The sequence below is a fragment of the Oryctolagus cuniculus genome, chromosome 4, assembly GCF_051225735.1.
Source record: "Oryctolagus cuniculus isolate XC-2025 breed Fujian yellow rabbit chromosome 4, ASM5122573v1, whole genome shotgun sequence".
NCBI lineage: Eukaryota > Metazoa > Chordata > Mammalia > Lagomorpha > Leporidae > Oryctolagus > Oryctolagus cuniculus.
Genome location: NC_142870.1, coordinates 2,346,212 through 2,362,242, shown reverse-complemented (window position 1 = coordinate 2,362,242; position 16,031 = coordinate 2,346,212). Strand labels below are relative to the sequence as shown.

At 66.7% G+C, this 16,031-nt stretch overlaps 1 protein-coding gene across 1 annotated transcript in view; it reads left to right on the top strand.

The window, feature by feature from the left end:
* The first annotated feature begins 267 nt into the window (after positions 1 to 267).
* AGPAT3 (1-acylglycerol-3-phosphate O-acyltransferase 3) overlaps positions 268 to 16,031 on the top strand; it is a 61,749-nt gene continuing 45,985 nt past the window's right edge. The window contains exon 1 of the mRNA XM_051831405.3: positions 268 to 753. The gene's annotated coding sequence lies outside the window, so the exon portion shown is untranslated. The remainder of the gene's footprint in view (positions 754 to 16,031) is intronic.

Sequence of the window (16,031 nt, the reverse complement as noted above, 5' to 3'; positions counted from 1 at the left end):
CCCTCCTGGCGCTGCACCTGCTCCCTGGCAGGGTCAGGTGTGTGGGAAGCCGCCTGGGAAGCCACAGTGGTCACTTCCCGCATGTGTGGGCGGGGCTTCAGGGGGCAGCTCTGGGGTGAGGCCCCGTCCCTGCCCTCCTCAGGGCACTTCGTCCACGATCAAATATCTATACAATGCTGCCAGCCGGGCTAACCATAAATAAGTCACAGGGCCCAGCACGGGCCTGAAACTCGATCCGGGCGCGCCCGGGACTGTCCCCACTGCGGGAGCCCGGCCCAGGAGCTGACCCCAGGCTGGGGACCAGCTCAGACAGCCCCCGGGGAGGTGGGCGTCTGGGCAGGGCCCCGCCGCGCAGGACCCCTCCCCGCCTCGAGTCCCCTCCGCGCCCGGGGCCCGTCCCACCCGCCGGCTGCCCACCCGCCCGCTGGCCGGTCCCGCCTCTTGCCCCGCGGGCGGCCGCTCTCCTGCCCTGTGTGTCCCCGCGTGTCCCCCGCCCCGCACGCCTCCGCTCGCTGCGCGCCCCTCCTCGCCCCCGCCCCGCGCGCCGGCGGAACTGTGGGATCGCCGCGCACAGGAAGTGGCGGCGGCGCGGCCGAGGGCGGCGGGCGGGCGGCGGGATGGGGGCCGGGGGCGGCGGGCGCCGCACTCGCTGAGCCCGACGCGGGGCCGCCGGCCCAGGCCGAGCAGCGCAGCGGCGGCGGAGGCGACGCCGGGACGCTCGCGACGAGCAGGTGGCGGCGGCGGCGGCTGCAGGTGAGTGGCGAGGCCCCCGCCGGCGGCCTCCCCCGGTGCCGGCCGCCGGAGGTCTCCCCCAACCCCCGGCCGCCCGAGGTCGCCCCCGGCCCCGCCGCCCGCGTCTGGGCGCCCCAGGCCCGCGCCGCAGTGGCTGGCTGCGCTCCGCGGGCGCGGGCCTGGGGCGCGGGGCTGGGAGGGGTCCGCAGCCGGGGCTCCCGGCGGCCTGCTCCGGCCCGAGGCCTGGCCGCCTCCCGGCCTGCAGCCCGGGCCGCGCTGGGCCCGCGGGGGGCGGCGGGACCTCAGGCGGGGCGAGCCTGGCTCCGCCGCGCCGGGGTCCCGGGGACGCGACGCCGCCGCCCGGCTGGTGGCGCCGGGTCGCCCCCGGCCGGGCTCCCGGGGCCGCTCTCGCTTGTGGCGGTCGCGCTGAGCAGGGCCGCAGGTGGGCCTGCGCCGGCCGACGCGCGGGGACCCGGGAGTGCGCCCCGCCGGGGCCGCGATGCGGTCAGACGAGGACCGGGGGACCCTGGCCGCTCCGCAAGGCAGTGTTGTGAGCGTGGAGCTACACCGAAAAACGGTGCAGCCTTCCTAACTTTCAGAGAAGTTCAGTAGAATAAAGGGCTTCTCCAGACTTTTATTTATTTTTTTAATACAAATTGAAGCCGGCATTAAAAGTCCTGTCTGAAAATACTTGAGCAGTTGGCGTCTTCTTCCTGGGAAATATTCTGAGTTTAGGAGCGGGGACACCCGTGCTGTGGCCTTGAGATGCTGGTGGGACTCCTCGGTCCCCCCGTTGCTGGATCCAAACTCTGGGTTTCCAGTGTTTGAAAGCCTGGCCTGGCAGGCCGCTGATGGGCGCTCTCAGCTTCAGAGCCTCCCAGGGGTCCAGCGGGTGTGGGCATCCTGGTTGGATCATCTGTTCCCCTCCCCTTCTGCTGGGTTTCGGCCCCAGCCCCAGCCCCAGCCCCAGCCCCAGGGCTCTCCTGGCCCAGAGGTCCTAGCGGTTAACCTGTTACCAGTCCTGTATCCATTTCTCTGCACCCAGAGATGCGCTCCGTTACATTGTTACACAGAGCGGCTGTGCCTGATTGGCAGTCTCTGGGCAGGTAACGCGGGTTCTGAAGCAGACTTGACCAAGTGGCTGTGTGGCTGTGTGGCTGTGTCTGCCGAGGCGGGGGTCCACCAGGCCCTGTTGCCGGATGGCGAGGGAAGGGGCAAGGTGACGCTGGGTGCATCTAGACCCAGCCTGGGCCCTGCCCGCCTGGCCCACACCACAGGCTCAGCTCTGGCCCGGGTACACTGCGGGCCTGTGCGCCAGGGCTGTTTTATTTGGGGAGTTGGAGGAGGAGATCCAGCGAGGGCACCGTTGGGCCCATGGCTTCTGCCCTGTGTCGGAATCGGCAGTTAGCGGCCTCGGCACCGTCCGTGTGCATCCGTGTGTGTCTGGGACCTGCGCCCGTCTGGCACAGAGGCTGTCTGAGGAAGCACAGGGCTTGCCCAGGGCTGCATCCCAGATCGGCACGGCCCGAGGGCACACGTCTGGCTCCCAGACCCAGCCCGGCCGGTGCTGAAAGGCCTCGGTTTATGTTCTGATCAGAGGAGGTCGAAAATGTTGAATTCCTCGTAAGCAGGGAAAGGAGCAAACAGTGGTGTTTAGGAGCTTCGTCTCTGGTCTTTTGGGAGTGGAGGGGGGGCCGGTCAGCTCTGGTTGACCGGTCCTGTCCACTGCGCGCCTTCAGGCCGAGGTGACGGCCCCGTCGGCCTCTGAGCCTCCCGCTGGCAGAAGCCGGTCCTGGGCGCCCGACTGTTCCCTGTTTGGTCCGCTCAGAACCTCTGTGGCTTTGGTGCTGGGCATTTATCTGACCGATTATCTCTGAGCAGAGTGCTGGGCTGGGCTGGGCTGGGCCGGGCTGGGCTGGGCTGGGCTGAGCTGGGCCGGGCTGGGCTGGGCCAGGCCGGGCTGGGCCGGGCCGGGCCAGGCCAGGCCAGGCCAGGCCGGGCCAGGCTGGGCCGGCCAATTCCTTTCCAGTGACTCGCGCGAGAGCCCCAGGTGCTCAGTGTTGAGACATTCACTTGGGCTGCACCGTGTAGAACAGCTCAGAATTTCGGGGGCTTGTTGTTGGTTGGCCAGGGCATGGTTGGGGTCTCAGATCAGTGAAGTGGCCGAGTTAGTGTGTCGTCCCCAGAACAGCTTTGTGGTAGCTTCGCGGCGCGTTCCCAGTTACTGATTTCAGAGAGCACTTGCAGGTCAGCTCCCGCCAGCTGTTTAGGAAGTCGCCATGTTCTGGTGATCTTTGTCCGGTGGTGTTGGGAGGTGGGCCTCGGCCTTCCTGCCGCTCAGGTCGCCTGCTGGCCGTGGTTTCTGCGGCCCAGCCCAGACAGGGCCTGTCTTGGTGACAGGCCTCCCCCAGTCCCGGCCGCTGGAGGTCTCCCCCAACACAGGTGTGCGGCTGGCAAGTCTTCCTCCTGGCTGGGGCATTTGGGGTCACTTAGGACTAAGAGCCGGAGCGGAGCGGCTGCTGGCAGAGGGAGCCGGGCGCCTGCAGCCTGCATCCGGGTGACTGTTGGACGGCGGCTCCATCCTTTTCTGAGAGGGGAGGGGTGGGAATGGGGCCGTGACGGACAGCGGCGGTCAGGAGCCAGAAGCCGCAGAGGGTCCAGGGTTTCCTCTGGACTCAGGTGCGTTGCTCAGCCCCTCCTCCCCCCCGGCTCTGAGCAGGTGGCCGAGTGGCAGGCTGGGGCTCTTGCCCGGCCTGTCTGTGCCCTGGGCTGTGCGACCTGCCCTGTTGGCGCCTCTGTTTCATCTGCTTTCTGCTGCTTGGTTCTGAAAGGTGGTGCCGCCCATTTCCTGGGTGGAGACACTGAGGCCGGCTCAGCCTTGATGACTGCATTAAAGAGAAGTTCAGTCGCAGCCACCGTGTTTCTCTTTCTCTTTCTGCTTTCTGCCAGACCCCACCGGGGAGTCTGTGTTCCTGAAACAGAAACTAAGTGACTGGCGGCCGCGCTGTCCGTTCAGAGACGTCACTCGCAGCAGGTGCCGCCGACCGGCGGGCTCGGAAGTCCCTGTGGACTCAGCCCTGCTGGTGCCCGGCTTTCGCCTCTTGCAGGGCCCTTTCTGATTCAGGCCTGTGCCGTCAGTGAGCGAGTGATCGGGCGCATGCAGGGACCCAGTTGTCCCACAGTGGATTTCTCCTCCGCTCGCTTGCGATGCCGGCACCCCTGTCGGGCACTGGCTGCTCTGCTTCTGATCCAGCTCCCTGCTAATGTGCCTGGGAAAGCAGAAGACGGCACAGGTGGGCCCCTGCACCCACGTGGGAGACCCGGATGGAGCTCCTGGCTCCAGGCTTCAACCTGGCCCGGCCCTGGCTGTTTCGGCCATCTGGGGAGTGAACCAGCAGATGGAAGATCTCTCTCTGCCTCTCTGACTCTACCTTTCAAACAGATAAAACAGATGTACCCTTTGTTGGGGAGACACTCCCGTGTGCAGAGGCGCCAGCTAGGAGCTGCACACTGACGCTGGTGCTGCAGCAGCCACTTTTGCCACAGTGTGACAGAAGTTGGCCTGGGAAGCGATGACCGTGTCGGGCTGGGTTCTGTGGGGAGCAGAAGAGCTGACTGGGGATGCTGGAGGTGGGGCAGGCGCCGGGCAGGTGTGACCCTGTGTGAGGAGAGCCCCCGTCAGGCTCATCCCCAGAGGAGCTCCATATCCCTCAGGGCAGTCCTGCGCCCCCTCGGAGCTGCCCGGCCCAGGGCATCCTGGCTCAGCCCTGTGCAGGGCCCCAGGGTGCCCAGCTGGGGGCTCCTTGTCACCTCGAAGCCCAGGAGTGGCAAAGCGGCCCGGCCGCCTCGGGGCGAATTGAGACCGTCAGTCTTCCCACAGTGTGCGGTGCTTTGGTTTTTAGGTTTCATTTCTTAGAAAGGGAGAGCTACAGAGAGAGAAAGAGAGGGAGGGAGGGATGGTGGCAGGTGTCCGCCACCCGCTGCCCGCTCCCCCAGCGGCTGTCCCGGCCGAGGCTCAGGAGCCCAGAATTCTGTCCAGGTCCCCCCTGGGTGACTGGGACCCAGGAACTTACAGCAGCTCCTGGCGCCTCCCAGGCTGTAGCATCAGCAGGAAGCTGAATTGGAAGTGGAGCTGGGACTTCGGCCCGGGCACCCGTGACACAGGATTGCGGTGTCCCAAGTGGCGGCTTCACTGCTGTTCCGCGACACCTGCCCTACTTTGGTTTGGTTCCAGGAGGCACCCGGGCCGCGGCAGGCTCCCTGGGCTGCTTGGGCACCTTTGCCATCCCCGGCAGTGAGCGGTGCACAGCACGGCTGGCCGAACCGCAGAACCTGAGGCCCAGTGCCTGCAGCTGGTCCCGGAGCACAGAGGCCCTCTGGTTTCTAAGCTGGGAGCCGGCTGCTGTACCCTGAGCGCTGGATTGGTGGGAGATGTGCCTGCGGCTGGGGGTCGGTGTACCCCGAGTTCTGGACTGAGTGTGGGGAGGTGTGCCTGTACCGGGGGTCGGTGTACCCCAGGTTCCTGGTCAGCGTGGGATGAGCTCCTGTGGCCGGGGGTCGGTGTACCCCGGGTTCCAGGTCAGTGTGGGATGAGCTCCTGTGGCCGGGGGTCTGTGTACCCCAGGTTCCGGGTCAGCGTGGGATGAGCTCCTGAAGCCGGGGGTCGGTGTACCCTGGGTTCCGGGTCAGTGTGGGGAGGTGTGCCTGTACTGGGGGTCGGGGTACCCCAGGTTCCGGGTCAGCGTGGGATGAGCTCCTGTGGCCGGGGGTTGGTGTACCCCGTGTTCCGGGTCAGCGTGGGATGAGCTCCTGAAGCCGGGGGTCGGTGTACCCCCGGTTCCGGGTCAATGTGGGATGAGCTCCTGCTGCTAGGGGTCGGTGTACCCTGGGTTCTGGGTCAGTGTGGGGAGATGTGCCTGTACTGGGGGTTGGTGTACCCCGGGTTCTGGGTCAGTGTGGGGAGATGTGCCTGTACTGGGGGTTGGTGTACCCTGGGTTCCGGGTCAGCATGGGACGAGCTCCTGCGGCCCGGGCGGCGTGGGCTCAAGGCTGGCGCTGGGTTTTCCTGGAGCCCCAGCTGCACTGCGCCTTTCACGTTGAGTTTGTTGGGTCACAGCGTTTCCCTCTGCGCGCAGAGCTGTGATCCCCACGGGGGAGGCCGGAGGGTGTGAGTGGCGGGAGGGCGGGCTCAGCTGTGGCCAGTGCGGACGGGACTGGAGTTCCTGGACCTTTGGTTTTTCAAGAGGCCAGAACCTGGCTCTTTATATGCACCCTGCCCGGGCCAAATTAAAACTGTCGCCACCTGAATTCCGCCCTGGGCCACGGTCTGTCTCTCTGGTGTGGTGAAGCAGCGCTGGCGATGACGTGAGGCAGGACGAGCCCACCCAGTGCGGTGCGGGGCAGCCTGCACACGGGAACCCCCGGGATCCCCGTCCTGTGTCAGCAGGTGGGCGTGGCCGTGGCCGAGCAGCCATGGGGACACGTGAGGTCCGCGCCGCCGTGCGCGCCCCCCCACCCCGCGTTCCCCGGTGCGTGTATGTGCCGTGGCCTCGGGGCCAGTGGACCAGACGGTGGCACCGAGTTACGTGGCCTCTGACGTGGAGTGGGCCTGCTGTGTGCTCGGCGCTCGGCCGTCACTGGTGGCTGCGTCCGAGCCCTGCCGGGGTCCTCGCTCGGCGAGGTCGGTGCCCTGGGCTCCTGGGCGCCTTGGCCCACTGGGCTGTTCTCCGTTTTCCTTACATAGACGGTGCTCGGCAGCGGGTTTCTCCGACGCCTTGGGTCTGGGAGGGGCTCCCAGGGCGTGGCCCACTTCAGGGCGTGGCCCCTCTGCGTGGCATCTGTGGTGTGCGTTCAGGAAGTTAACTCTTTCCTGCCATGGGCGTGTCCGGCCCCTGTGCCCGTCGGGTCTTCCTGTGTGTCTGGACACGCTCGCCCATGGCTCCCACAGCCTCTGGATCGATGGTGGGGGTGCCTGCTGGGGTGGGGGCCTGCTGGGGTGGGGGCGCCTGCTGGGGTGGGGGCGCCTGCTGGGGTGGGGGCCTGCTGTGTGCCCTGGGACGCCCTGAACGGCAGCAGAGACGGTTAACCCTGAGGGGAGCCACCGGTGAACAGCTGAACAGCCGTGCCCGGCCAAGGGGGGACGTCCTGGCCCCAGCCCCAGATGGAGAGCACAGCGGGGTCACTCGCACGCGCCCCTCTGGGACGGGGACTAAAGGGTGAGGCCGGGAAATGCGGCCGGGGCAGGGTCAGCACCCGGGGGCTGTGACGGGGGAGCCGCGGCGAGGGTGGGCCTGAAGGTGGAGGGTACCTGCACCTGCAGAGGGCACAGCTGATGGGGCCGGGGAGGGGAGGGGGGCAGGGGCGGGGGGGGGGCAGGGGCAGGAGAGGGGCTGGGGCAGGGGAGGGGCAGGAGCAGGGGTGGGGCAGGGCAGGAGCAGGGGAGGGGCCGGGAGGGGAGGGGCCAGGGCCGTTGCAATGAGGTCTGGGGCAGCCGGTCGCGGGAATCGGGAGCGCAGGGGCTGGCCTGGTACCCTGACTCAGGTGCCGTGGCAGGGGCAGGGCGTGTGCCGGAAACGGTGAAGTCGTGGAACCGGAGCCCTGTGGTCTGGGGTCTGTGGGGGCCTCCGGTTGGCCCTCGGGTCTGTGGGTCCCAAGAGCGCTTTCCCGGGTCACCTGCGGCCCCCCGCGTGTGTGGAGTGGGCCTGGGGTCTCACACGGGAGCGCGTCTGCTTGTCTGGACCGTGGGCCGCGGCCTGTGTTGTCCTCGCGTGCCTGGGCCGCGGCGTGACCGTGACCGTGGGCCCGGCTGTGGTGCTCGCCCGAGCTCGGCGGGCCCTTGTCCCAGGTGTTTAGTCTGGCCTGGCCTGTCTGCGGGTTTCACGAGGATTCACTGATTTATCCGAGAGGCAGAGTTGGGGTAGCGAGGTCCTCCCTCCGCTGGGTCACTCCCAGAGGCCACAGCGGCCCTGCTGGGCCAGGGGTTCCATCCCCTCGCGGGCGCAGGCCCAGGCACCGGGTCTTCCCCTGCCGGCCCAGACGGGCGCCTCCCCGTGCGAGCCGTGTGGGGTGCTGACCCGGGGGCTCCGTGGCCCTGCCCCATGGCCTCATCGCTCACTCCCCAGCCCGTCCTCAGCTCTGTGGATGCCCCTGGCCCGGCGCGGGCCCCTCGGCCGTCAGTGTGCCAGGAGCCCGGGTCGGAGCTAGGATTCCCCGCACCGGCCTCCGTCCTGGGGGCCGCCGGCGACCCGCCCTGCGTGACCGGACCCTGCGTGACTGGGGCGGAGGGCTCGGCCCTGCTGCGCTTGTCCTGGGCTTTTCTAGAATTCTCTGGTGGGCCCGGTGTTGGCTGTCGCCACAGCTCCCGCCGCCCTGTGCGAGTCGTCTCATGACTCAGCAGATGTGAGGGGCGTGACCCTCATGACTCAGCAGATCTGAGGAGTGCGTGGCTGCGTGGCACTCATGACTCAGCAGATCTAAGGGGCTCGTGGTGCTCATGACTCAGCAGATCTGAGGGGTGCGACGCTCATGACTCCGCAGATCTGAGGGGCGCGTGGCGCTCATGACTCAGCAGCTGTGAGGGGCGCGTGGTGCTCATGACTCAGCAGCTGTGAGGGGCGCGTGGTGCTCCTGACTTAACAGCTGCGAGGGGTGCATGGCGCCCATGACTCAGCAGATGTGAGGGGCTCGTGGCGCCCATGACTCAGCAGATCTGAGGGGTGCGACGCTCATGACTCAGCAGCTGTGAGGGGAGCCACGCTCTGCAGCTGTGTGGCGGGAACCGGGCAGGTGCCCTCCGCAGGTTCTCCTGCGGCCTCCGGGGTGCGCGGTCCCGGTCCCACTGAGGATCTGAGGAGAGCCCGGATGAGGCAGGACTGGGGGCTCAGGGGTAGCGTCCCCTGCCACTGTGCCTCGGCCACGCCCCTCCTGTGGTGCACCGTGCCTCGGCCACGCCCCCCGTGGTGCCCTGTGCCTCGGTCACGCCCTCCCGTGGCGCACCGCGCCTTGGCCACGCCCCTCCGTGGCCCGCCTGGGCCTGTGCCCTGGCCTCGTGGGGGCGCCCGCGAGCGCGCGTGTTGGGCGGGTTCCTGGTGGGGGTTTGGCTGCTGCAGGTTGCCTGCGCGCCCCCGGGAGCCGAACCCGGCCCCGCCGTCTGCCCGGTTCCACGCGTGAGCGCGGCAGCCTGGGCTGTGCCGTCGCGGCATCTCCTCTCCAACTTCACGGAGAAGAGAAAATTGGAAGAAAAACTTTTTTTTTATGTTAAGATTTTAGTTTTACTTATTTGAGAGGCGGAGTTATAGAGACAGAGAGGGGGAGAGAGAGACAGAGAGAGAGACAAGGGGGGGAGAGAGACAGAGAGAGGGGGAGAGAGAGAGAGAGGGAGGGAGAGAGAGAGACAAGGGGGGGAGAGAGACAGAGAGAGGGGGAGAGAGAGTCAAGGGGTGAGAGAGACAGAGAGAGAGACAAAAGGAGGGAGGGGGGAGAGAGACGGGGGGAGGGGGGAGAGAGAGAGGGGGAGAGAGAGACAAAGGGGGGAGAGAGAGGGAGAGAGAGAGACAAAAGGAGGGAGAGAGAGAGGGGGAGAGAGAGAGAGACAAAGGGGGGAGAGAGACAGAGAGAAGGGGAGAGAGAGGGAGGGAGGGAGGGAGACAGAGGGGGGAGAGAAACAGAGACAGAGAAAGAGAGGGAGGGAGAGAGAGAGAGACAAGGGGGGGAGAGAGAGAGAGGGAGGGAGAGAGAGAGAGAAAAGGGGGGAGAGACAGAGAGAGAGGGAGAGAGACGGGGGGGAAAAGGGGGGAGAGAGAGACAAAGACAAAGGGGGGGAGAGAGAGACAAGGGGGGGGAGAGACAGAGAGGTGGGGGAGAGAGATACAAGGAGGGGGAGAGAGAGACAGAGAGAGAGACAAGGGGGGGAAGAGAGACGGGGGGGAGAGAGAGGGAAACAGAGACGGGGGAGGGAGAGAGAGAGACAGAGAGGGGGGAGGGAGAGAGAGAGAGAGGAAGGGGGGGAGACGGGGGGGGGGGCTTCTATCCCTGGTTCACTCCCGGGTTGGCCGCCTGGCTGAAGCCAGGAGCCAGGGGCTTCTTCCCAGTCTCCCACACGCGTGCAGGGGCCCGAGCACTGGGCCATCGTCCACTGCCTCCCAGGCCACAGCAGAGCTGGGTGGGAGGTGCAGCAGCCGCAGCCCAGCTCCCTGGGACTTCTGTTTTGCAGCCCTGAGGAAGCCGTGTTTTTAGGGGAGATGGGTTCTCTTTTAGATGCTCCGGCCCCTCCCATCCACCCTGCCTCGTGCCGACGCCGAGGGGCCAAGGCCCTGCCCAGCGGGGGCTCGGCAGATGCTGGCGCCCGGCTCCGTCCTGTGTGGTCCCTGGAGGAAGTGATGCTGGCTGGGAAACGCGTTGTTGCCATTGCCCGTTTGGCTTAGCTTCACCCTGAGAGTGGACAGTGGTGCTGGGGCTCGAGTCCCGTCGGGTGTGTCGGGCGCTGGCTGGGAGGCAGAGTGGCTGCTGCTTCGGAGAGGGGGTCCCTGGCCGGCGGCCTGAGCAGCGGTCAGTGCAGTCACGCGTGTCCTGCTGGCACACAGCCCTGAGCAGGAGGCGCTGCGGGAAGCCCGTGGGCGGGGTCGGGCGGTCACTCCTTTGCTGGCTCCCACAGGGAGGGAGCGGTTCCCAGGTCGTCTCTGGCCCGGGTTTGGAAATGCTGTGGCCTCTCGCCGGCAAGCACGTGGTTGGTCACCCCCCAGGGCCTGGGGCCCGGCCATTCCCTTAGGTCAGCTTGGCGGGGCAGTGGGGGCTGGGCCCCAGGAGGGTTCACCTCCCTCCCAGGGTGTGTGCAGGGCACGCAGTCACTCAGCCATGGAGTCTGGTGGGACCGGGGAGGAGTGCGGCTCAGCCCAGCCGAGGCCCCGTTCAAGGCCATGGTGCCTTGAACCACAGTGCGCCGAGCCACTCTTGTCTGCTGCTCTGAGCAGGCGCTGCCTGTGTGGCTGGACCAGGGCAGACCTGTCCACCCGACTGTGTGACCGCGGGGCCCAGCTCACGGGCAGACCCGTCCCCCCGACTGTGTGACCGCGGGGCCCAGCTCACGGGTAGACCCGTCCACCCGACTGTGTGACCGCGGGGCCCAGCTCACGGGCAGACCCGTCCCCCCGACTGTGTGACCGCGGGGCCCAGCTCACGGGCAGACCCGTCCACCCGACTGTGTGACCGCGGGGCCCAGCTCACGGGCAGGCACCTTTTATTCTGGAGTCGTCCTCAGGGTGGGACAGGGGCCGGGTCTCACGTCCAGACCTGCCCCGCCCACCCTCTGTCCCCCTGCCTCCCTCTCTCACGGAGGCAGTGGCTGCAGTGACACGGGAGCCCCAGGGCAGCTCCTCAGGCCCCAGCCTCCGGCCGCCCTCCCGTGGCTGGGCATCCCCCACCCCGCCTTTGTGGTGGAGGATCAGCCTCGTGGCTCGCTGCCCTGGGGGAGCCCTGCGGCCACCTGCGCTGTCCAGCCGGTACCGCCCGATGGCCACTGTCGGCCCGGGGCTGTCCTGAGCCAAAAGTGTCTGCCCCAGACCGGAGCCCACGGGGCTCCCTGAGGAGCACGGCATCACCAGCCAATCAGGGGAAGGCCCCGCCCCCGGGGAGCAGCTCCCAGATCCCAGCTCGGGGAGACGCCGCCCTCCTCCCATCACCCCCGCCGTGGCTCCCACAGCAGCCCCTCCAGCCTCCCCAGGGATGCTTGCAGACTCTCAGGTTTCCCTGCGATCTCCCCACCTGAGCCGAGGTCGGGGCAGGCATTCCCCGGCGGCCCCCGGCCTCCCGCGCCTCTCCAGGCTCTGGCTGTAGCACCGTGACCATGCTGCCAACAGAACTGCTTCTCAAAGCGTGTCGGGAAGTGAGTGTTCTCTGTGTGGGGAAGACGAGGCTCCTGGTCAGTTCTGGACTATTCAGGGTGGTGGAGGGAGGCGGGAGAGGAAGCAGCAGACCCCCCCCCCCCAGCATCGCCTGAGGTCTCCAGCATGCCAAGCGTCGCACCCAGTCTGGGGAGGGGGCGCGTCCATCTGGGGCTGCTGGGGGAGCGCTGCATTGGCCGCCCCGCAGGGTAACCTGTTTTGGATCGGAGAAAATGGAATTCAGAAAGGCAGGGTTCGCGGTGGCTGGCGGGGACCAGACGTCCACGCGCACCTCAGCCAGGAGCAAGGAGCGGGGGTGGGGCGCTCAGGAGGCGCAGGGCGGCTGGCAGCGCAGGGTGGTGGCCCCCACACCAGGGAAGCAGGCCTGGGTCTCCCACTGTGGCGCTGGAGACCTGGAGGGGCCAGCATGCGGTGAAGGGGCCCCAGGAAGGCTGGCGTGAGAGGAGCGAGCTGCACGGGCGCAGCCCTGGCCCTGCGTGCGCCTGTGATGGCCGCCGGGCGCTGAGAGGCCAGGAAGGGGTGGGGAGCAGTGGCCGCTCCCGCACGCAGCACAGCCTGGCCCGAGACCCTGCCTCTGACCGAGCAGTCGCACGGCCAGTGCCGGCCGGAAGTTCCTTGCTGCACAAGGGCACCGCAGAGGGGAGCAGCCCACAGCTGGTGCAGGGCACGAGGCGCTGGGCGCAGGGCCCTCGTCCTGAGAGTGGGGTGGCAGATGGGAGGTGGGACAGGCCCCCGCTTCAGCAATGGAAGATGGAAGGTGCCAGAAAGACCCGGGGGTCTCTGGAGGCGGGCACAGCGGGCGTCGCGGCAGAGTGTCAGTGGCACCTGTCCCCAGGGAGGAGCCCTAGAGACACTGTGGCTGCGGCTCCCGGCCAATGCAGATGCCGTGTCCAGGAGGTTCCGCCAGCCCCAGGCAGGAGCGGTGGGGCCAGAGGTGCAGACACCGAGCTGGACACTGGCTTCTTGCCAGCACCTGCGGTTGGGACAGGGGCCGTGGCAGGAGACACCTCCACGCGGCCACCGTGAGCGAAGTCGGCCCCCGAGGGAACCCCAGTCCATGGTGAGAGCCCCAAGCCCTGAGCTGCACGGGAGGAACACGGGCACCTGCTGTGATGAGATGCCACACGCCAGCCCCACGTGTGGGCCTCCTGTGAGATGCCACACCCCAGCCCCACCCGAGGGTGTGAGGAGATGCCACACACCAGCCCCACCCAAGGGTGTGAGGAGGTGCCATGTGCCAGTCCCATGCATGGGCCTGTGAGGAGAAGCCACACGCCAGCCCCACATGGTGCCTGCTGTGGGAGACTGCACACCGTGGGCACACGCCAGCCCCACATGGTGCCTGCTGTGGGAGACTGCACACTGTGGGCACACGGGGAGGCCACACAAGAGTGCACAGTGGGGGCACGGGGGAGGATGTGCACAGTGGGCGCACACTCAGAGCCCTGAGCCTGGTGGCCCAAACCTGGTTAGACTGGCGAGTGCTGTGTCGGGTGTGTTTTCCTGCCTTTTGTCGGAGCAGACCGAGGAGGGCGGCCCCGGGAGTGGGTGGTGCCGCGGGCAGTGGGGGGCCTGGGGGTGTGGGAGGCCCAGGGGAGGCCAGAAGCCTGCAGGCCCCGTCCTGCGGTGTAGCCGCCGAGTGGGGCTGGCTCACATGTGGGCTGTGATCCTGGCGTTTGCTTCAGGGCATGGGGGCAGCAGCAGGTTTCCCTCGTCCCTGCCCTGTGTGAGTGACCACGCGTGTCCCCACCCCGTGTCCCTGCCCTGTGAGAGTGACCACGCGTGTCCCCACCCCGTGTCCCTGTCCTGTGTGAGTGACCACGCGTGTCCCCACCCCGTGTCCCTGCCCTGTGAGAGTGACCACGCGTGTCCCCACCCCGTGTCCCTGTCCTGTGTGAGTGACCACGCGTGTCCCCACCCCGTGAGAGTGAACGCGCGGCGGGTGTCCCTCTTGTCGCCTTCCTGCTTCTGCAATAGCTGCCTGCACTTGCATCATGGTGTGTCCCCGTTCACATGTGTCCCCACCCCGTGTCCCCGCCCTGTGAGAGTGAACAAGCGTGTTCCCACCCCGTCCCTGCCCTGAGTATGATCATGTGTGCTTCTGCCCTGAGTGAACATGTTCACACATGTCCCTGTCCTGTGCATGTTCATTTGTGTCCCTGTTAATGTGCTCATGCGTGTCTGCCCTGAGTGTGTTCACACGTGTCCTTGTCCTGTGTCCCTGTGCTTTGTGAGCATGGTCACACATGCCCCGTCCTGTGGCTGTTCATGCGTGTCCCCATCCTGTGTCCCCACCCTGTGTGTGATCACACGTGTCTGAGTGTGCGTGTTCATGCATGTCCCCGTCCTGTGCATTTTCACACATGTCTCTGCCCTTTGTGAGCGTGTCCACACATGTCCCCATCCTGTGTGTTCACACGTGTCTCTACCCTATGTGATGAGCGTGTTCACACATGTCCTTGGCCTGTGTGAGTGATCACATGTGTTCCCACCTGTGTGTCTGCCCTGTGTGTGATCACACATGTCTGAGTGAGCATGTTCATGTATGTCCCTGTCCTGTGTGTGTTCATGCATGTCTCTGCCCTTTGTGTGTCCACACATGTCCCCATCCTTAGTGTGTTCACATGTGTCCCCACCCTGTGTTAGTGTGATCACATGTGTCCCCACCCTGTGTGAGCGTGTTCACACATGTCCTCGGCCTGTGTCCCCACCCTGTGTGAGCGTGTCCACACGTGTCCTCAGCCTGTTCACCCTGTGGCTTTGGCAAAGCTGAGCTGCCTGTGTCACCTGAGCTCACCCACGTGTCCAGGGTACAGCGCGGTGGGGACCCCTCAGGCATGTCCTGGAGCCTGGCTATAGCTGTCCTGCAGGGCCGAGGTGGCCCTGGGGTTGGCCTGCGCGTTCATTCGGCACAGGAAGCACAGCCTCCCATGGCCTCTCCTCGTGTGTCCGCCTCTGCGGGGAGCCCCGGGCTGGACGGGGTCGGAGCTCCCGGGGCCGGTGCCCGTCCTGACGTGCACTGGGGCTGCACGTGCACATGGGGCCTGCGGGGGCGGGGGACCGAGCCGCAGGCCCCTCTGTGGTCATCAGCTCAGCCAGATGTCCCCTGTCTGCCCCGGGGGCGCCCGGTCGTGCCGGCTGACCGTCCAGTACGCATGTGTGGAAGCTCACAGGCGTGACGCACGGTTCCTGCTGGCAGGCGGGTCTGCCCCCGTGCTCCAGGACCCACGGGTAGCACCCTGCAGCCTTTCCTCTGCCGCCGCGGCGCATCTGAAATAAGCTTGCTTAGATCTGCGGCTCCCACAGGAAGATGGCCGGGCAGTGCTGCGCGTCAGTTTAGTCGCGGGTTTGTTCCTCCTTGATGTCCAGCTCTGCCTGGGGCTTCAGCTGTCCCAGTGTTGCAAGCTACTTATTTTGTACCGTGAAGTTCAGCTCTGGCTCGTTCCTTTTCTCTTAATTGTCCTGGTGGTCTTTGCACCATGCACAGGGCTGGGAGCCGGGGCAGCAGCGGGCGCCCTGCACCTGGTGGGCTCGCTTCTAGGGAGAAAGCGGCTGAGCTTTGCTGGTCACGGCCGTGCTCTGGAGGGGAGAGGGGAGTCACTGAGTTCTGGGCCCCTTCCCAGGGCAGGGCGCCGGTCTGTCCTAATGGAGAGCTAGCTGTGGGAGACTGGAAACACTGTGGCTGCAGGACAGCCCTGGCTGGGGGGCTGTTCTGGGTCAGGCCTGAAACCCAGTGTCCAGCTCCTGGGACACTTGAAACAAAGTAGCCCATTCTCCACCCAACTTACACTTTGAAGAGGCAAAAAGATACAGCAAAGCCTGGCTCTGAGCTCTGCTGCAAGCCGGCACCTGTCCAAGTATCTGATAAACAGCTGCGGGGCCACAGCTGAACCACTTAAAAGGAAAACAAAGTTGCAACCCAAGTGTGGCCACCGCCTTGCCTGGAGGGGCTGGGATGAACAGGAGGGGAACGCCAGGGTCCAGGCGTGGGCAGCTTGGTCTCCTGCGTTAGAAAACCAAGCAAACCCGACTCGACTCCTGCTGTGAACCCACAGACCACTGCCCCTCAGGGCCCCGGCTGGTCGAGCCCACACACCTGCCCAGGAGGAGAGGGAGAAGGGCCCGCGGCCCGTGCTCCCCACAGGGACGTGGGCAGCACCACCGCCCCCTGTGGGTGATTGGCGATGTGGTGCCAGCTGGGCGAGGCCTGGAGCCGGGAGTGCCTGCCGTGCGGTCCCATTTCTGTGACCCTCCAAGGCAGCGAGCCTGGGTGTGCTGGGCGGGCCAGATGGAGGCCCGACTGCTCCGGGCGCTGGTCGGCTGTGATTCCCGCTGGGGAGGCCTCTCGCCCGCGCGTTTGTCCTGCACAGTAACCGGGGATCCCTGGAAGATGTGTCGTGT